Source organism: Polyodon spathula, chromosome 5, assembly GCF_017654505.1.
Source record: "Polyodon spathula isolate WHYD16114869_AA chromosome 5, ASM1765450v1, whole genome shotgun sequence".
NCBI classification, from domain to species: Eukaryota; Metazoa; Chordata; class Actinopteri; order Acipenseriformes; family Polyodontidae; genus Polyodon; species Polyodon spathula.
The window spans coordinates 16784398-16807632 of NC_054538.1; positions in this window are offsets into that span (position 1 = coordinate 16784398).

Sequence of the window (23235 nt, forward strand, 5' to 3'; positions counted from 1 at the left end):
ATTTATTATATTTATTATATTATTGTGTCGGCCTGTGAGGGCGCTGTATATCAGGAACAGTGTGCCCCGGACTGAATTGTTTGGCAGTTCATTCCAGGGTCAGTCGGAAGCTGTCCATCCAGGAAGGGGGTGGAGTCAAAATGCTAGAAGTCTTCGCCCTAATGTGGTATGCAAAGTGTCAGTCATGGATTGGAGGAGACGTGTATAATAGGGGATATGACGATGTAATCTGTTCCTTTGATGTGGTTGCCGAAAGGAACTGTATAGGAGACAGAGAGTAATTTATACCACCGGGAGCTGTCATACAAGCCAGCACCAAACCCGGACTACACTGCACTACTGTTTCACAAACTGTTGTCTTTCACCACACCTACACTCGAGCACTCACTGTCTGTGTTGTGTGTTAGTTATTAGTGTCTTATTGTTTTGGGACTGAAATCCTGGTTTTGCACGGAGCAATACACATTGCTGTGTAGCACCAGTGCTTACTATTTAAAGGAGCTGTTTTATTGAACTTTCACTGTCTTGTGCGTGTTATTCCTGAGCACTGCACCAACTACACCTGCACAGTGTAAGCCACCTTTCACAGTATCCCATCAAAGCTTCTCCTAATGTACATCTGTCTGTGTCTGGGCATAGTCACTTAATTAGAATACCACCAAGCTGTATTGTAAACCTGTGCATTGTATTTTAATACAAATATTTTCTTACCGGTAGCCTTATGTGGAAGTGTCCTACCATATTTCAGAACCCGGTAACAATTCACACTTTATATATGCTTCTATAAAACCACTACTGTTTATTTTTTTTCAACTCTCCATTTTACATCATATTTACAAACCATTCTGTAAGAATACCTTTTTTTTCAATTTGTTCCTTCAGGTGGCCTATATGTTTATTTATGGATAATGCACTTCCACGAATGCCCTAATTTTGATCGGGTTTTCAATTTATTTATTTTTTTTTAGCAACGGTACAGATACAGTATGTTTAGTTAGGGTGTTCATTGTAAAAGTGGGTGGATTTCATTTCCAGTTGCATATGTCTTACCTGTTCGTACCATCATATACAGTAAAGCCTTCCCCTGCTTCCATACAACCTTGGATGCTGATCTTACCATATTTTTGGTCTGTGGCAGGGCAGTCGCATGTGAGACGCATGCATTACCGATTAAATGTTTCAATTTACAAATAAAACGTGAATTTGTATGATTTGTTTTAGAAAAATCAATATTGTAATTGGCCTTCCGGAGAAGTACAGGCATGGAAAAGTGCAGAGCAGTTTAGAAGCAGTTTGAAAGCAGGTTGACAGCTGCAGTATATAAACTAAACTTCAAGATGTAGAACTACACCACTGTATGTAAGGTTGGTGGTACCGCCAGTATATTTTACTTCAGCACTGCATAAAAAACATACCTATTTGGCACCTGTTTGGCACTCCACTTGGCTGGAACTCAACCAGAGCCTCTGAATTTTTCAGATGAGACATTAAATGAATACTATCTTGACTGTTTACCCTGGTGACCTAGTTAAGTTCTTATACATATCTAATTATTCTGTCCAATTTCTGAGTTAATATACTAAATTGATTCCGACACTCGTGTCTCATGGGCAAGTTCGAGCAAAAAGAATGTCTTGAATCGGAATAGATACTGTAAACATGTATTTCTTTATCATGCACATCTTGGCTTTAGGGTAAATATTAAATGCCTTTTGTATGATTTGGTAAAAAAAAGGCGTATCTGCGCTTTGCAGGTAGCACATGTGGTGGAAAAAGTGAGGTTTCTTTTCTTTATGAAAAAAACAGTAAACCCTGACCCCCTATTTCAGATTTTGAATTGGGAAATAAAAAGATAACATGACAGACTGGCTGCTTTTTCACTCACAAATGTATTGCATCTTGATTACTAAGCTTCTGGTTTCTACACCTGAGAAGATATTTAAAGTGCACACAGCCTACTATAAACAACATTTAGGCTTAACTTATCCATGTAATTCTGAGTGCAATTCACATTATTTTACAAATGTGGTGTCACTTACATTTTACTTCTATCATTAGAATTAAAATTCAGTTAAGATATAACTTGGTATGGATGCTGGGTTTAAATTGATGACACTTTTAATCAACATTTCTAACAAGAACTTATTTTTCATGTTAACAGGTTTGGGGTAGTTTTCTATTTTTCAATTCCTTTTTAAAATCAATTCCCAATTCCCATCCCCTTTTAATAATACCAATTCCAAGTCTTTGATTGATTGATTTCCATTACATGATAGTAAATGTTGAACTTCATGCTGATTTGAACTTGGCTCTCGCCAAGATAAGCACTAAGTAAGAATTAGCTTTGCAGTAAACTAATGTGATCCATCTGCATCTCCATCCATTTGTGTTGTTTTCCATCTGATGGTGTAGATATCCTTCTGTCTGGTGTTGATTGCTGAAGTGTAATGCTGGCTCCATGGATCAGCTCATTTTGGGTCCCCAGAGCATCAGCACACACAACGGCTGCGATGCTGGCTCCGGGGATCAACCCGGTGCGGTCTCCCCAGCGCATCAGCATGACAACAAAAGGAACATGGAATTTAAATTGATTATAAGGGATTTGAAATTGGAATTGAGAATTGATTTTAAAAAGAAATTGGAATAGTAAAAAAATAAATAATAATTACCCCAACCTTGGTTGTGAATCATTTTATGGTAACCTACAATTTCACCTTTAATACCTCATGCACATTACCTTGCAAGATCAACACTGTTTGTAAAACAGCATGTCATTCATGAAGATCGCAGTCATGTTTTTAGCATTTTGATTGTCTAATATTTAGGTAGATCTAGTGATAAAAAGGTGAAGGTTGGTACTACTATATTTGTACGCAGTGGTGACAAAAAGCTAAGAGGTCCCTGTCTTTTAAAATGAAATCTATTGTCCGGATTTCTTTTGAGACCTTAAATCTTATGATAAGAGACACTACACACAGTGTGTTCATTTGTTGAAGATAATACTCAGGACTAGATATTCCCCCAATTTCAAATGGTGTAGTGTTCTATGCACGGGATGACATATGCTATTATCCATATTTTTGTGTTTTTATATATATTGTTCTGAGCATCTCCTATGTTGATTTTCTAGTGTTTGAATGCAAAGGAAAATATTCTTTGATTAACAGAACATTGAATATTTTTTTGTCTTGATAAACTCTAAAATCAAATAAATGAAACAGCCCTTTTTTTCAAACAAAAGTTGATTCAAAGCAGTGTGTAATGTGTAGTGTGTTGGGTTCACCTCCTGACCTCTCTCACTCCCACTCTGGCTGGGGCACTAAAGGCATAAACAACGGGTAGTGCCAAGTGGTGGGACTAGTCTTGAATTGAGGTGGATGTTCACTCTATCGTCTTGTCTCTTCTGGTTAATGTGACATCCACATGGTCCCACTGGCCCGGGATTTCAATCTGGAGTGTCGGGAGACGGGGGTGATGGGTCAGGTCACATATCATGTCACAGAGGTGGACTTGTTGTGTCTGCAAGTCTGTTCATCTATCCATCCATCCATCCATCCATCCGTCTGTATGTCACACTAAAATGTTTTCATGAAATGTGCTTATCAAATTGTGATGTAAACATTCTATCTGTAAATGTTCTATACTATTCTGTATATATTTTATGGTCATCCACTTCTATATCATACCAATAGATCAATTTCTGAAGAAAAAAAGCACAGAAGCATTATTAATAATGAATAATCGTTATCTGCAGGTTATGGATGTGGCATAATCGATACTGGCCAATCACAATCACTTGATCACTAAGAAAGTGGTGGTTGGGAAGCAATTTAATAAAACATAAAGGAAAAAGCACAAATATAAATCAGTATTGCAGTTAGTTATGACAAGAGAATATTTTGAAGAGTATGAAATAAACAGATATGCAAAACTAAATAAAATAAGTCGAAAGTTAGCGTTTGGTCTGTATTGTTTCATTATGAGTTTTAGCTTTATATACTATGTGTGATTTTGTATGTATTTTTAAATACTTGAACCCTGGTTTATTGATTTCATATTTACCAAGAATTTCCTTATTCTAGCTTTTAACATTATTTTTGTGTGAGAACGCAGTTAAATTCATATTCTCTCTTTACTTGTCAACAGCCCAGCATGCTTTAAAATAACACAGCTTCTTAAAATTAGCTTTGTCATACTTGGTAGACTTTGGTGTAGATATGCAAACAGGTTTATCTTAAAATCTTTAACACAGACACAAAACCTTTGATACCAGTGTTTTGGATACCACTTTCCCGCTAAAGAAGATGTTGATGGTGAAGTTAACATTAATTATTGCTCAGATAGCATCTAACTGTCCACCAAAAGACTGTTTACTTAGTGCTGTTGCTAAAATTGAAAACCACCAGTGACACCCCCTTGGCTATGACAACATGTACTTTACAGCTCTGTTGTCCTGCCGGCTTTCCTACACATACCAATTTATAGTAGCCTTCCACTGGTCACCATCTGTGGTCTGCAGTGACTGAAAGATTGGTGTTTCTAAGTTACGAAGCATAGCAGGAATGCTGCTCTGGGTAATTGCTGTGGGTGCAGCTAACCCCTTAAGATTTGGAATTTCTAAGCTGTTTGTTACTCCAGGCTGAATTGAGCAACTTTGATTTATGTAATCAAATAAGTCGAATTTTGACGTCTTGCGGGATGGTGTTTTATCATTTCAGCCATAAATGGCATGGCACAAAACGTCATCCTCATTCATGTGACGTCAGTCCACTCTTAAAGCGATACACATACACGCAGTTATGAAGATAAATAATAGGCCTGGTGGGGATTAAAGTATTTTGTACTGATAAGATAGGAGGGTGTGCAAACTTCCAAAAGTCCAGACTAACATACATGTATCTAGCCTAAAGAGAACATGTAAAATCCATACAAAAAAATAAACTGCACTTGCTTTTATGCTTTCAATGAACAATGAGGACATGGCTTCACAATTAACAAGGTTAGCAGTATTGAGCTTAGGTTATTTGCAAATAACCCTGATAATATAATTGGGCAAACAGATTTTTTTTTTTTTTTTAATTTACTTCAAAGCACTGCTGCAGTTTAACCCAAAGAAGACAGGAACCAATTTGTTTCAACAGATTCTGGGATTTTGGGCTTAACAGGTTCCTCGGTCAATGTTTTGGAAATCAAAAGCAGGCCATCGTGAAGTCTGTTGCTCTTAATTCACATTTAGCTGCCTAATAATTGAGTAATAGGCTGAGATATGATACCCCACTTAATTGGTGTCCAAGCAAGTGAATTGATTAAAGTTGGAGACATGCTGATTTTGACTGTGTGCGTTTTGTTAAATAGAAGTAGCTGGCTAAGGAAGACAGTTTTAACTAATATTTTGTTTAGTTCAGAATTTCTGAAGTGTAAAACAATAATAGCAAAAACACTTACTTTTAGGACAGGGATACAGAACACAATTTATTTTGGAAAAGGGAAAATAATATTTATCCATGTACAGTAGGGTTTGCCTCTCTACAACCAGAGGAACCATAAAATTGTGAATTGGACATTTTAAAGTGTGTAGAAACAGCATAACTGGCAAAATATTTATAATTGTAAGTTGTCCTGGATAAGAGCGTCTGCTAAGAAATAAATAATAATAATAATAATAATAATAATAATAATAATAATAATAATAATAATAATAATTACCTTACCTAGGATAGCTTCATATAAGAAAGATTATTATGAGATATTCATCCTGAAACAAAACTTGTATTTATTTATTCGCATTGTGCTTTGTTTGTTGATTGAGATGCACACAGTACAGAGAAGGCATAAGCACTGAAAAAGTGCTCTTACTGAGACACACAAAAAAAATTTGTTATTCACAGTATTATTCAAGCTGACATTTAATCTATGTCTATTTGATTATAATTTAATATTTGAAGGTCGTGGCAAGTTAACTAACTTGGTTTTAACTAAAATAAAACATACATACAGTCACATCTCTGTTTTTTTTCGGACTTTCACATTAAAAATAAATAAATAAATAAAATGCGCAAATGTCCCGTCCAAGAAACATAGCCTCAACCCATTAAATAAATCTAGCATCCGTCATAGCTTATGATTTAGCTTTTACATTCCATGCTATTCGGGTAGGGATATGAAGTCCCCATAAGGTGTGTCAAATCTGAGACGCACACACCAATCAGCAGTGCTTTTCCTCTCCATACATAATGACGGCTGGAAGCATCAGCTCTTGCTTTTGCGGATGATCCGGGCAGGGAGGAGAAAGTGTTGACCTGAATAAATAGATAAATAGCTTCTCTGCTCTGCAAAAATATTTTGGTTATTTTAATGTTTCCAGCTCAATGGTTTGACAAAGCAAGGGATGGTTTGTAATGGTTATTTTTTTTATTATCATTTTTTTTTTTTTAAGTAGCATACTAAAATTACAGTTTGTAGGTATTAAAACTTCTTATTTATAATTATTTTCTGTCTTTAGGTTTTAGCTGATAAAGCATACACACATAAATGAAAGCAATGTTTGTTTATCCTATAACACCATAATGAACACTGTTGACTTATACTTTCTCATTTGTGAAAAGTTGAAAGAGGTCCTGTCATAGACTTCGTTAATTTCATACCTAAATAGAAGTCTTGTTGCCCTAGTGATGATATCTGCCCGTGAGGCTAGATCTGTATTACACATTTGACCCAGTCCATCTAAGAGCCTTATTACTTTATATTCTGTGTTGCTATGAAAACAGAAAGCTATATTGAAAAAAAAAGGTATCATTGTAATCTTCATGTACATGTAAGTATGTGCAAAAATGATATTCCTATAATATACATGTTCCTACGTCATGACACTCGCTGGTTGGCAGGTTCATTTAATAACATTGCTGCCATTATCACTCTCGCTACAACAAACACAATACAACGTAAAGAAAATAATTAAAAAAAAAAAAAAAAAAAAAAAAAAAAAAGACGTGGACATTCAGCCGAATTATGATGAGAACTTGGAAACCGTGAGGTTCAGTCCAATAAAAAAAAAAAAAAAAAATTCAAGGGGACGTTTTTAAAAGAGCAAAGGGGATAGGGCACAACGCAAAATAACCACGCTACAGTACCGGTTTATCTGAGAGTTTTAATACAATCCCCAGTTTGTTTTACCATCACTGACATCCCGTATAATAATTGTCAGCACTATCGCACACAGTATAGCCATGTGGTCCTGTCAGAAAAAACCGTCCATCGGGGTCCTGGTAGGATTAAACGTTTTTTATACTTTGAAAATACACATTATTTAAGCAGTTTATGAATAAAAACAGTGGAAATTATAAAACAAAACACTTTATTCTATATTCGTTGTTAATCTATAAGATTTGCAACAGATGAAAAACTGACAAATATAGAAATGTTTTATTCACTGTTCTAAGCTTTTAAGAAACATTCAAATAATTAGAATAACACACGGGCTGCACTAATCATGCATTAGTGCCCAAAACCAACTTGAGACATATATTATAGTGCGATAATATAATGTGATCCATACGTTATTCTATTTAAACAGGACTCCCTGCACCCCACATCTCCATTTCAAGATTAGATCTCTCTATTAAGACCAAATAGAATTAAGAACCCTGGAATAATACAAGACCTCTTACAAAACATGCTTTAACACAAGGAAGTGCACCCTCAACACTTCAGTAGATATTTCTGTTGGAAGCATTGGCTTTCCACTGCTATATAAATAGATAATGTTGGACTTTTTAGAAAGCTCTGACACAGTTTTCATTTCTTACTGCTGTGAGAAGTTCCTGAGAATGTATGCAGATAAGGAAAGTAAAACAGTAGGAAGAGTTCAAGAAGGTGGCATGTCAGCAATTTATTGTGTATTTTTGTATGCAGAGATGGTTCATGGTTGTAAGGTTATGTCTGAGTATTGGGTGGATTCTGCTAGTTTTCACACATTGTTTCTATGAAAATTTTAGTAGATAAGTACAGAAATGTGATTTCACTTTATGCAGACCACAAAGTTTATTGTGTCCTTTAGCCTAGCTGATACCCTTTTAGCAATATCTCTAGTTCTCTGTTTGTAGAAATGGCGTGTCAGTAGAATTCCAGGGTGATCGCTGATGTCTTAACCCTGTAGCAGCGCCTCTTCCTAGACACACGCAGCTGCAGTGTTGGGGTAATGGGAGCACTTTCAGGCTATCCTCAGGCAGAATTGGAATCTGTGGCTTTCCAACCCAGAGCCAAAACCATCCACACTGCTTGGATACCACAACGTTATTCTAGATACAAAACAAAATTCACCACAGTTACCAATAGATAAAAAAAATTATAAATCACTGATTTGCGTTACCACTGCATGTTGTCAAGTCTTTATAATTTCAGGGTTGTACTGTAACTTACCTTTTATTCATGTACCATGTTTGTTAGATAAAGATGGCATTTAACTGCTAAGGTCTACTTATTGCATTGTACTGTGTTATACTACATAGCAGTTTTCCGTTTCTTGAAACTTGTTATGATATTTGGAACAGGAAGAGTTGTGTTGCAGCCTGTTTTCTATTTAAATATTCTTCATAAAATGCAATTTATTCCTTGTTGTAAAATTAATAAAAGGCCACATGTGCATTTCCTAAAAATGTTTACAGGAATTAAACCCACTGGACTGCCACTCCACCAGTAAGGTTGGGAGACAGGTTCATATATATAAAATTATCATTGTTATTATATTTTGTTGATATCGCTTTACAATACTACATGCTAGATATTTGTGAAAACTCTGCAGTTATAGTCTAAAGACACCCTTCACTTTGACTGGTGACCTAAGATGACCACCCTATTGGGGTCAAGTGACCCATTGGTTTCCCTAACGATAAAGACAGAACGCTTTATTCTCAGTAAAGTTTTATTCTGCGATTCTCTAGTCCAAGTTCGATCGGGTTTTCTTTCTTGAGTTCCATTACCAGTGTTGTTCAGTAAACAAATAACTGGGGATGCAGCGGTTAGGATTTCCCTAAAACTGACACTTTCAGAAAATTCTACACCAAACAATACCAACATTGTTGAACAATGAAAATCTATTGAGAGTCTCAGCATGAAGCCAGCAGCAGCTCATCACACGCTTTTCTGCATGTACACGGTTCATATTAGCATCCCTCAGGAATTTTAATATAGTAACATAAATCAAAAGTTATAACAAGACATGCCAAGACTTAGTCTGGGTGTTCAGATGTCTAGGGATGCATTCTTTTTAGAAACTGTTTGTTGATGAAAGTTGCTGTGCTTGTACTACCAGGCGTATGCAAAAACTAAGCTGGCATACTGTAACTTAAACCTTTGTTTTTTTTAAAAAAAAACATCCTAGGAGTGAAGAAAAAAAAATCTGTTGTGTCTGTTAAATTACTCTCTAGACCTAATGTAGACCTAATGTAAAATGTAATAATGATGCTAAACTGACTAAAACAGCCAAATACAAAGGTGCCAGTCTACTGTGAAACTAGAACGCGCAGTAAACTGGGCAAAGCTGCAAAACAAGAGAAAGGGATAATTTTATGGAAGAACTTGCTGACTCAGCTCCTGGATTCGCAGTGGTGTTGTAACTTACCGATTGGTCTTGGTGTAAATATCTGGAAGCTGCTTTAAACTAGATGCTTCTGTGAGGAGGCCAGTTTATTTTTATTAAGGTAGCTTCATTTACTGTGCCTGTGTTGAAATGAGTTCAGTTTGATAACTTTGTTGCTGCATTCTATCCGCATACTGATTGAATTTGAGTGTATGTATAAAAACCAAGATACTAAACATTAACTTTGCGTACGTTTTTTGAGGGGCCAGTGGTGGGCCTGATTTCTAGCTTTAGTTTTTTTGCTGACATAAATCTAGATTACATTTTAAATTTAGAAGTGTTTCCTCATCAGAAGCTATTTTAAAATGCTGCCAAGTAATTTCAATTTCGAAACCCCTGATCTGCTGTTCTACTCGGATTTGCCACCGATCCAACTGATCGCAGCAACAAGAGGAAGGATGTCAGGAAAGTAATATATAAAAAGGTTTGGTGCCTTGACAGGGATGTCCTGTAGTCTGCAGCAGATTCCTTACAGAAGAGTGCCGGTGAAAGATTTGTGTTAACCCACTATGTCATATAACCTCACTTGGTGTTTTCATTTGTAACACATGCATTTTTTTTTGCTTCGCTAAGTATTGCAAAATATTTTATAACAAAGTCTGGAAGGCAGTGAATTCCCATATGAATTATTAGGGGTGTGCTGATGCTTGTATTTTCCGAGTAATTAACTTTAAGAGTTATTTGTTGGCAGGTATTAAATAATTCAAAACACACCTATTGATTAATGTTTTGATTTCAAAACAAGAAAATACAAGACAAAAAAGCAATTGCTTATAAAATATATATTAATTTTAGTTTAGTTAGATCACAATTTAAGTAATACTTTCAGATTATTATTAATCTATATTCTATAATTGTGTAGACAAGGGAAACTGAGGGGCGGCATTGTTTTCTGTTGAGTAATTAAAATGTTTTACTCCATTGTATTAATACCTAACAACTTCACGTTTCATTAAAGTAACTATTTCGGGGGAGCATAAGAGATTCTGCACACCACTATTCATTACTAGATTATCTTACATTTGATTTAGGTGTAGCAGAACAAGTGTCTAATGACTGGAGGGTGGGGAATAACCCCCTTGAAATGTCTCATGTGTCCTCTTTACTAGCACCACAGGGCTGTAGCTTCCAGGAGAGCAAGGCAGGAAGAGTTGAAAACCATGAGGCCTTCTCTCTGAAAGAGCCTTATCTCTTCGACGTCGTATATATAGGGGGAGGGGAAGGGGGACCCCCCCCCCACAGACCGAGAACAGCCGTCCCTGAAGTTTTCCGTCGGCCTCAAAGACACACAAACACTGTTGACGACCTTAAGTGGTGTCTCGGTCGTTACCACCCCACAGGGTCATAAGCGAACCACACGCAACCCCGGTTGGGGGCCACCATCTTGAGAAAGCACCTCATACTCTTCAATCAAAAAAAAAAAAAAAAAGTTAAGAAGCAGTTCTAAAATAGAATATTATTGTTTATATTTAGATGATAAGATTTACTTTGTTTCTAAAATGGAAACTATGGAAACTACACAGATCTCAATAAAAATGCAAGATCTCATAGAATGATTCATTAATAAAAGTTAGCGTTACTTCAGAAGTAGTACTTCACGTGTAATGACCTGTAAACTTTCCCAATGCAGGTGAACGAGCTGGTGTGGAGGGAAGTATTTCTCTGCCACCAACAAAGATGTTTTCCTGCTCTACTCTTCTCAGCAATTTCAAACATGTCTTTACAGACACGCCTTAAGCTACTCAATGCCTTTCACATTATATCTTATTCTCATCTCTTGTAGGAGTTGTATGGTAGATCATAGTTGCTAGTAAAGGTAGGGCTGTGCCTGTACCTTTCTTTGATTCATAGAAAAGTTTTTAGTTTTATTTTTATTTTTTTTAAAATATAGAACTTTCAACCCCCAAGCAAGTGGTTGTGTTTCTTATCTGAAGACCACTTAAGATTTAGATAGATGGTATCCATAAAAGTAATGCTGGTCACCTCTCTACCTGTGTGTACTTTTTAAAACCAGGGTGTTGGATAACATAAAAAAAAATATGGTAGAAAATGCAATATAGCAGTAATAATCAACAATGAATGCTTGAACAACTTTTAAACCATCCCCTGCAGTGGCTTTAAAGAGGGCTGGCTTATAAAGTTTAAGGACGTTCTTTTACCAGTGTTCTTATAAAAAGTGCTTTGGAAATGGAAAATAATAATAACTGGAACCAGTGAGAACATTTTTTAAAAATCCCTAGTGTATAATATTTGCAATTTGTGGTTTTGTTATATATTATGTGACCCGCTAAACCTATACAAGCTATGTGAAAGTTGTGTGCAACTATTCAGCAACAATAATGGTTACACAACAGGCATCAAAGTCGTTCCTCAACCCAGTTTGAATTGATCGAATGTGTCCATGGAGACAGGGTGTTTCTATAATGATGTCATCCAACACCACCACTATTGATTGAGTGTGCAGACCTGTGCAACAAATCACAAGGTTTCATCAAACATATCTCCTGAATGTGACAGTATACCCAGAACAAGGATTCATGGACAAAAAAACGCCCGTTTACACCCTGGTGCTATGGGCATTGTGGGCTTTCAAGGCAGTTCTGAAAAAGTCGGTGTTTGTACGGCACCGGTGTACTTGTGGAATGTATTGTTCATAAAAAAATGAGCATTTATACAAAGAAGATTTGCAATAGGCTTCTGAAAGTAAGCATGGTTTTAGATAGATTTCAGCACCTGGCCAATGCACATTAAAGGTTTACTCAACAATCATATTTGTTTCTAGCAATGCAGAGAGCTGAATTATTTTAGCTATGGGTGATAAGGAGGTTTTGTTTAAAATACAAGATTTGTCATTGTGTGATCGCAACTGCAGAGCACTTCAACGTCTTATGCTTCTGATCTCCCAGCTGTTAATTATAATGAGTATAAACAGGACACAACTGGAAAGGAGATATGACGACTTGTTTGGTCTATTGAGGAGTAAATACACAGATGAACTCCAAGCTGACCCTATTGCTGCTCCTAAACATATATCAAGGCTTGTGTGAGTTCAATGTTGTCTGGCTCCTGCCCATACTGTCATTCATCTCAGGCATTTTATTTCATTGGATGATGAGATAACCTTAAAGACTAAGGAAGCGGAGTTCTGAAAAATAAAGCATGACACGTCCCCACGTGTTGCTACAGCTGTTTAAATAACCTACCTGTCATTTTTTCTTTTCATTAACATCCTGACAGATTTTTTTCACATAACTTTAAAGTCTGTTTCGAAGCTCTTTTTAAAATTTTTAATTCCACTGAGACCTGTGGAAAGTTTGAGTTTATTGAAAGAGCATATTACTGCTTGACACTGTAAGGCGTTCTTCCCCACTCCTGTTTTGATTTTTGGAACAGGTAAGTATTCCATGCTACTAGTTTCTCTCTGTGCTACTAGTAATTTGCCAGTTTTTCATGTAAATCCCTCTAGATGTTGACATGAAATGTCAAGTAATGGATTTTGACAAAATACTGATACTGATTCCTAAAACAGGGAAGCAGATCCCTTTAGATATTGTTTTTCGAGCTGTGTTTTTAATACCTTTTTTTTCTATTTCAGGACAGCAGCAGTGCAGATTCCCAGGGAGAGGGGAAGGTGAAGGAAAGGAAACCCAATGTTACCACAGATTTTGGGAACAGCACAAACACTATGACCAGCACACTGACCATGCAGAAGTACTTTGCCCAGAGAATGGCACGGCGAAAACAGAACCAGGGAGAAACACAACCAGAATCAGCCAGCAGCGGCTCCTGAGCTCACCTGCCTTCTGAAGTTATAAAAGTGAAATCCAAGAATAGTAAAAGAGAATACTCGAAATTGGAGCAGCAGGACTGTGGGGATATAGCAGTGACAGAGAATGGTGTAGAGCAGGATTGGAACAGTGCAGACAATGACAGCAATGCAGCCAAAAATAAAAATAAATCAAAACTCAGAGAGATCCCTGTAGAAGCAGAAGAGTTAAATGGACACGAAGAGAAAGAATATGTCATGGAGAAGAAAAAAGGGGGGAAGAGGCGGTGGCAGCACAGGAAGAGAGTCTCATACCACCAGCCGAAAAAAGAAAAAGCAGAAGTTTTACCCTCCTGGACCCCTCGGATTTGTAGTCAGAGTTGACCCAGAGCACAACTAAAGATGAACTATGGAAAAAGTGAATCGGCTATTAAATATGTTACCCCAATTACACTTGCAGGTGTGTTCTGGGTAAAATAAAGTTGTTATTTTCTGTTGAAGATGTACCTTATTATTAGAGATTAACTTTTCCAAAGCCATTAAAATTATTTATTTATTTATTTATTTTGTTAGTGGGTTCAGTGCCAGAAATACTCCAGAAATTGCTTTTTTGATTATAAACAGAAGGTTAAGACACTTGTTAAGTACTGTATTGCTAAGCAAAGTATAGAAAAACAAGAGCCTGTCTTCCATTTATGCCATTCTCACTTTAACAGGTCCAGGTAATTATATTAAATGACAGCCTCTTAGAAGCACATGACCAAGATTATATGTGAGTTGCTATGGAGAGCAAATAGAATTACCAGATTTTGCTTCTCAAAGGCTTTCTATTGTGGATTTGGTTTCCGTTAGCACTGATACTTTTTGAAAGGAATTATTAATTTAATCAGTGTATTTAATTGCATATGAAATACTTTTTACAAGTTAGGTGTGTATAAAATGTGTAACATTATCAATAGCAGACATGAACACAATAACCTGAAAACGCTGCAATAATTATTTACCTTAAAATTGAATTATTTTTTGTTTGTTTGTTTGTTTGTTTTTAATTAATTTATCTATTGGAATATGTCAGGCAGCTAATATTTAGTATTTTGTAGAATTTTAAGTTTTTTGTAATGGAAATGTTTTCAACCGACGGTATCCACATATAATATAATAATAATCTTTATTTTTATATAACGCCTTTCATAGCGGACCACCATCACAAAGCACTTTACAGAGGTAGGCTGTGAACTGTGCATTATATGCAGAGTCACTTACAATGGGACATTGATTTAACATCTTATCTGCAGGATGGACCACATGGAGGTTAAGTGGCTTGCTCAGGGTCACACAGTGAGTCAGTCAGTGGCAAAGGTAGGATTTGAATCGGTGACCTTCTGGTTACAAGCCCTGCACTTTAACCACACTTCCTCCTTTTATATACCCACTATAAAAACTCTCATTGGAAAGATTTGAGCAGGAATTTTAAATATGTACAGAAACGTCATGCCAGAATGCATTGGGCCTCTATTTTTATTATTACTTGAAAACTTGTGACTTAATTTTCTGTCCAAAAAATGAATGCCTTGGAAACCACTTGGTGGCTCTGATTGATAGTATGTTTATTCTTACCTGTAGATTGTTTGCAGGTCCATCAGCAAGATTCATAGTTTCATTTGTCTAGAAAAATCCAGTGTTCATTTGTTCAACTCCATAACCCACAACAGCCAAATGGGAAAAGGTGGAAGAGACTCCTATAAACATAGTTTCCTTGAAACAACTGTACAGATTGCCAGATTGTTGTAGGTATTGGGAAATCATTATTGTAATAAACGCATGTTTTGTTGTTTCTCTTAAATTGGTCAAAGTTTATGTAAAGTCTATTCCAAGCACCAGTTAACAATTCCATGTTAAGGGTTAATCTTGAATAACAATAGTTAATACCTTTCTCCTGTTCACAGATCTCTTTACAAAATTCTGTATGTTGTTGTTATGCTGCATGTGCTGTGAATTCCATATCTGGTTGCTAGGCTCTGTACTGTAGGTACAAAAAGATCAAAAATAGGGGTGTAACAATCATCAAGGTATATGGTCTTTTTTTCCAAGTGATTATACTTGGTACACTGGTAATTCGCTGCAGTTGATGCTTCTACAAGGGACTGTTGGTTCATCAATTCAGTTGTTCCATCATTGCAGCCTGTATCTTATTTTATGTACCTTCCTCTTTTTTTTTTTTTTTTTTTGGATGGTAAAAAATATATTATATTTGATACATATGTACAGTGCCTAAAGAAAGTCTACACCCCCTTTCAAAATGTTCACCTCTCAAAAAGTTTTGTGGTCTGACAAAACTAAAATGGAAGTTTTTGGCCTAAATGCAAAGTGTTTTGTTTGGCGCAAAGCCAACACAGCGTATCACTCAAAGAACACCATCCCTACTGTGAAGTATGGTGGTGGCAGCATCACGTTATGGGGATGCTTCTCATCGGCAGGGACTGGGGCACTTGTCAGGATAGAAGAGAAAATGAATGGAGCAAAGTACAGAGAAGTCTTTGAGGAAAACCTGATGCCCTCTGCAAGAAAGCTGAAATTAGGATGGAAGTTCACCTTTCAGCATGACAACAACCCAAAGCACACAGACAAAGCTACACCAGAGTGGCTAAGGAACAAAAAGGTAAATGTCCTTGAGTGGCCCAGTCAGAGCCCCGACCTAAATCTAATCAAAAATGTGTGGCATGACTTAAAGATTGCTGTCCATCAATGGTCCCCAAGGAACTTGACAGAGCTTGAACAGTTTTGTAAAGAAGAATGGTCAAATATTGTCAAATCTAGATGTGCAAAGTTGGTAGAGACCTATCCCAACAGACTTACAGCTGTAATTGCTGCCAAAGGTGCTTCCACCAATTATTAACTCAGGGGGGTGGAGACATATCCAATTATGATCTTTCAGTTTTGTATTTTTAATATATAATTTTTTTTCTCAATAGTAACTTTTTTCTAACTGTGTGGAGTATGGTGTGTAGACCAAAATGTGAAAAAAGTTCAAGGGGTTGTAGATTTTCTATAGGCACTGTATAAGAATACAGTAAGCATGCACTTAACGAATACACACTCTTGACTTTGTAGCCTTTTTTTTTCAATCATGAATTATATAGCTGCTGTGAATAACCACCTGCTCCCCTGTCTTTGAAATAAACAAAATTAGCTGCCAACTGTAAGGTTCCTTTTCTGAACAATAAAATAGTCTGGACAAAGACTGTCAAAACAATCAACATATGTATTGTGAAAATAGCAGAGAACCGATTAATATTGGATACAGCAACGGAGAGTCATTCAGACTTCAGCAGCCATGGCTTGAGAGTAGATGTTTCTCTGCACTGGCTGAAGATGGTATTTTTGCCTGCATCAGTCTACGAGCTTGCTTGATGGTGTTCTGAGCCCTCATGGCATGTATTGCAATCAGTGTAGATGTTTCATGCCAGCTTTAAAACCACATTTCAAACCTACGTGCAGAAAATCACATAAAACCATACCAACTAAAAAAAAAAAAGTTCTTCTGTGGCAGCTCTATCAAAAAGACACATTTAAATTACTTTTACTCTGCTCCCCTCCTCCACTGTCTCCTCCTCTTCACTATCTTCTTTACAAGGTGAGTGTCACATAATTCAACCAGTCAACTACCCCCTTTTACACACACAACCCAATGTTATGACCTGTAATGCATTCCAGGGCATGTGCTGAATGCATGTCGATTAGAACTAGCTATGTGCAAGCCTTGTCTGAGAGTTCATTCAAAACTTACACAACCTATCGTGATGGCAAAATGGTATTGAAAAGTCACCAGCAATACTCTGTTTTCACATATTGATATGCATTTAATTTAGCAAGCACCTGGTGTACACTGCATGGTACGACTAGCGCAGAAATGGTAATAACATTTTAGCTTACCGTGGGTTTCATTTTTTCTGGATGTAATCATTTATAGTATTGCTTGAGGTCCATGGAGTTCTGGTTTTGAGATCATTTATTTTGAAGAGATTTTTGTTTTAATGTGTACTGTATAACAAAAACTGCTCTGGTGGACCCTGAAGTAAATCAGAAGATAGTAGGATTTGGTGTGTACATGTTTTGTTTCTTTACCCCAAATATTTGACTGTATACAAAGTTATTTGCGGAGTACTCATGCCACAAATATGTTATGCAACAGGCTCAACGAGTATGCAATATTTTGAGTTGAATCATACCATGAATTCAAGAGCAAAATCCAACTTAACTATTTTGTTGTGTTGTTCTGGTAAGCACATTTGTTAAACTTTTAATCTTCAGCTCCATATCTTGGCAATCATCCTTATCTAAATGTAAAATCTACAGTGGTTTTGCTACTGTAGCCATCACTTCCTCCATAGAAATTAATGGCCCTATTCAAAAAGCTTCAATTCATGAGTTATTGAGGTTTTTATGAATTGTAATTTAATTTTTAAAAAAACCCTCCATGACTAGGACCCTGCATCTCATTGTTGTACCCTTTGAAAGCTACTGTATCTTAGCAGGCAGGCAGGCAGGCAGGCAGGCAGCCAGCGTTGCAGATCTGCCAGAAATCCATTCTACAGGTGTTTAAACTACAGCATTTGCAAAGGGCAAAGTTTGTTTAGTTTTCTTTTTTTTTACTTTCAGGGTACTGATTTAATACCAGACAAGTTCAATAATGAAGAGAAGCAATTGACAGTTGTTAACTGTAAATGGGTAAGTCTGTGGTAGTTCAAAGTGGAAAGGTGAACGTAACTAAAAAAATAAAAAAAAACATTACAAATGTCTCTGGGACTCCAGAGTCAAACAAAAAATGGAGGCATGGTGTGAAAGTATACACAATGCACTTGACTGTTTTAAGGAGGGTCAGCTCCTATCAAGAGGCCTTCCATTATAAACTACAAGGTCCAATCACCTTCCAGTGTGCAGTGCTGTACAATAGTACAATAGTCTCATAGTCTTTCTTGTTTTTCAGGTAAGGAGACGTCAACAGTTTTATCCATAGTCTCCAAACAGGAATTGCAAGTTTGTCTCCTCATTTACTGGGTTTCATGAAGGAAATGCAAACATCTCCATATGCCCTGACTAAAACCTGAACCTCAACTACTCATGAAAACCTCAACCATTCACTACCACACAGTTTCTAAACAATCCAACTCATCTGAAAGAAACAACTTCTGTGTAAACTCTGTAGTTTAGCAGGGGAACCAAACCAATGAAAGCTAATGCCACTGTACAGTGTCAGTTTTTCTCTTACATAACAGCTGCAGGCTGTCGGGAGGAGAGACGTGAACGTGGGAAAAGGAATCTGAGAGATTAGTAGCCTTACAGGGCAGGCCAACACACATCATTAAAACCTGGAGAGATTGTCTGGGTGTGGATCAAACATAAGACCTCTCATAACACTGCAGTTAAATGCATGACGTCTGTTCAACTAAAATTTGGATTTTTCTGTGATTTTTTATTTTTTCTTTTTTTTGTCTATTAGACAGTTATATAACAAGATAATTTCACTCGGAATCGATAGCATAGGATTACAATCTGAAGTATCCAGGTGGTATCATTACTTTCAGGAGCACGGTATACACTACCAGCTGGCTTGTCAATTGCTATGCAGACTTCATTTTAAATATATTTGATAATACATGCCAATAAAGATAACTATTGTTGATAAGACAATTTACCTTTTGTACTAAAACATGCAACCAGAAGAAACATAATAGAGCTTTGTGTTACAAGAACAAGAACAGTAATAATATATAGTTCAGTGCAGTATTAATGTTACTTGCCACAATTGTCATCAGTTATGAACCAGTGTAAGATTTTTTTATTATTATTTTTGTCTTGGCTATTACTAAGTTGACAAACTTGGTGGCTAAAATTGTGTAGTGCTGTGTTTAATGTATATAGTGTGTTTTACCATATTTTTGTGTATAATTAGAAAAGGTGGTAACTGGTTCATTCCCAGTTAATGATTGCTTCTCAGCCAATCAGAGACATGGTTGCATTTCCAATACAGATTATCAGCTGTTTTTTGGCCAACCGAATTTCACTTTTTCAGACGACTGACAATAGGTCTGACCTCGTTTTCCTTGTGACATGGATATTGCGTTTAACATAAACTTAGCAAAAGCAAAAAAGTAACCAGGAAATCTCAACACATGTTTCATTCGCCCCTTTTGACAACCTGAGACAAGAGATAGTGTTTCCTGTTACTAAGATATAAGTCATGGAAATGGCTGACAATACTCCAAAATATGAAAAGAGCAGTAATTGGTCTGGTTACAGTCCTGTGTTCTTGCACAATTCTTGGAAGGTTTTTTTTGTAATGTCTTGTACATGGGAATAAAGCCTCTTGACTTCTTTGTGTCTCAGCCACACTTAGGAGTAACCTGGGTAGAAGCAAGATCCCTCACTGAGTTACTGATATAAAGACACCTGTGTATCTTCACAATGACTCCTGCAATGTGACGGGACTGCACAAGATCCTTTGTTAAAAGGTATTATTGTGCTGCACATGTTTTGGTCATGGGTGATGACCTAGTTTAACATACTGAGACCTGTACTTATTTATTATTTGGTATCCTTGACTTGGGGTATGTTAAGTGGACAGCAATTTACATTCAAGATTGAACCCTTTTGTACAGCCCTACCTTTTTGCTATGACTTGTTAAAGAGCAATGGTTTAATTAAGCAATGAAAGCTCCCACTCATTCTGGCTTAGCCCGTCCCGAACAGGCTTTGTTCATTAGTATGGAGGTTGTTTTTTAAGGGTGACATTGAAAGAAAGTTTTTTTGTATGTCAACTGTTTTGTCAACACCTGCTCTATACCACTGTGTAAACTAGGTTGGGAATGTTAGGGCATCAGTAGACCATATTTGCAGGTTAAAGCTTGCCATATTTCTAATTATTTGATGAATAAGGCATGATCTGTTGATTTGAAAACTTGAATCTGTACTAAAATGAATTCCATGTTAACGGTGTTTACCATTAGCGCAGTTTGAGAAATAACCTCTTTAAAAATAGACTGATTGATTTTGACAAGACAAGTCCACTGAGACTGACTAACCACACCCTGTTCATCTGGCTCTGCATTTTAAAGAAATGTATACTTTAAATAGTAATTAACACCATTTCCTTTCTGTAAACGTATCGTCCTGGAATTAAACACTTCTTTTAAACATGCAATGAACTAATTCAAAGAATACTGCAGTATTAATCCTTGTAAATCTAAAATCACAAAGCAGCAATTCTAAGTGTTGCTTGAAAACAATATATTAATGAAGTGCTGAAATTGAAAATAAAATCCAACATTTAATAGGTTTTGTTCTTGCATTTTTTCCATTGTTTGTAATGAAAGTTATTTTATCTTGCACATCATTCAGTAAAAATGCGAGGTTGTTTTATAGTCCATTACCTTTTCTTTAGTTTTGGTTAAATGCTGCAGTTCAGAGTTTGTTTGAAAGATAATGAAATGAACGTGCCCGTGAGCGAGAGTCTGTGTTTGTGTAGCGAGTGTTTTGGCTGAGCTTAAATATGGATTGGTCCAAGATATTTGAGAAAAGCTAAAATATAGCATTTTTAGTTTGTTTGTTTATTAGTTTGATTTGTGTTTGCACTATGTTTCAGTAGATTTTGGTACGTTCACTTCAGTGACAATTTTTGTTTGCATGGCCTTATATGTGCTGGAGACCGGGGCTGGTTGTCACACTTTTTACTCATTCTTATATTTCTCTGGTCCCATATATCATATACCGTTGTTTTCAATTCCACATGAAAGAATAATATCTCATGTACAAATGGAAATTGTTTAGATCCTCACTTCTCACTTCAATATGAATTTATATATGGTTAAATAGATTTGTGACATCCAGCCCCGTCACAGGGTTGTTTGTCACATGATTGGTAATGTCACATGATATGGGATTGGATGCCACAATTTTATCCATTGCCTTTTTAACAAACAATAACACAACAAATATATTCTGAACACAATATTAATATTTATTTCATTGAACATTTATTGAACATCCATGCATTCATTTTTGTACCCGCTTTATTCTTTTACAGGGTCACAGTGAGCCGGAGCTAAACCCGGCAGATACTGGGCGTAAGGCGGGATAACACTCTGCACAGGATGCCTGTCTATCGCAGGGTACCACACATACACACAAACACACACACACACACAGAGGGAAATTTAGAGTGAGCAATTAACCAGTCTTTGGACTGAGGGAGGAAACTTGAGTACCAGGAGAAAACCGATGCGAACACGGGGAGAACATGAAAACTCCACAAAGAGCCCTAGGCCGGATTTAAACCTATGACCCTGGCACTGTGAGTGCTAACCACCACACCACTGTGCCACCCATTTATTGACCATGTTTATTTAATTTAACATTTAAAGGTAAAATTTGTAACTTTGGTGGTTCAACCCACACCAGAACATAAACAATGCCTTGCTGCAGGCAGGTTACACATTGTTTTGGTTTGATAATGTAAGAAAGATAAATAAATCAAGAAATTAGTAGTAAATATATGTAAATTTACCTTTTTCAATTGTGTTTTTTGTAAAGAAAAGTAACCCTATCATTAACCCCATCCCTTCATGTAAAAAAAAATTACAAATTAAAAAGGACTGTATCTTTAACCCTTTGCAATTGTTAGGCCTACAGCTGAAATGGGAGGGTGATCGGCCAAAAAAAAAAAAATCAGGTGCACAACTTAATCTGTGTCAGAATCACGAGTCACAGTTTTGGCAAAGATAAACAGGAAATCCTGGGGTACAAGCTTCGTGAGTCCATTTTTGGCAGCAGGAACACTGTACCCATACTTCCTAAGAGCAACTGTTGGAAAACGGCTCTATGCATTCAAGGCAAAAGCATTCCTCATCATCTGAAGAAGTATTTTTTCTTTTCTTAAATGCAGTCTTCTTTGTCTTCAAAGGGCCAGTTTTTTCACCTGGGAACAACCTCTTCCTTCCAGTTTTCACAGTTTTTGCCTTTTGTTGTTCTAATTGTTCCTTGACCGGTGTGTTCGACAATATCGACGTTTTTCTCTTCCTTCTGACTTTCTTCACAGCTTTTCTTGGACCACCTTTTGGAAATGGTCTCAGATCCTCTGAGGTAGGAAAAGCAAGCACAGCGCTGTCTTCACTGGTGGACAGAGGCCTGCTGCTGCTCGGCACGGTGCTGTGTTCATTGATGGACAGAGGCCTGATGGTGCTAGGAACGGTGCTGTGTTCATTGATGGACAGAGGCCTGCTGGTACTTGGTGCGGTGTTGTCTTCACTGTTGTCTGGGTTGGAACGATTTGTTACAAATGAAGGAGCAAATTCTGTCTCCAAGAAGATATCCTGGTTATAGGGCTGAATTCCAGATACTCTAAAACCAGCCTGATGTTTAGAGGGGTTGTAGCCATTGGATATGATGAGGCAATGATCCCAGGCATGTTGTAAACGGTCATGGTTTTCTCTGGGTTGTTGCGCATCCAGGAGTTGCAGGCTGTATTAATGTGCTTTTTCAGCATCCGATAAACGGTCCTGTCCAGGGGCTGAAGCCAATGTGAGCAGTGTGGAGGGAATGATAACATGACTAGCCATGTTCTTTAGGATAATTAAGGCCATCAATGGATAAATGAGACTCGTCCAAAAGCAGTAAAGAAGGCTGCAGCTTGGATTTCCTTGTGTGCTCCACAAAATGCTTCAGGAAGTCTGTAAAGTAGATCTCTTTCATCCATCCAGATGGATTCACTGCTCCTTTGCACTCCGGTGGTCCACTGGCAAGAAAATGGTCGCAGAAATGTACCCGAGGGAACACA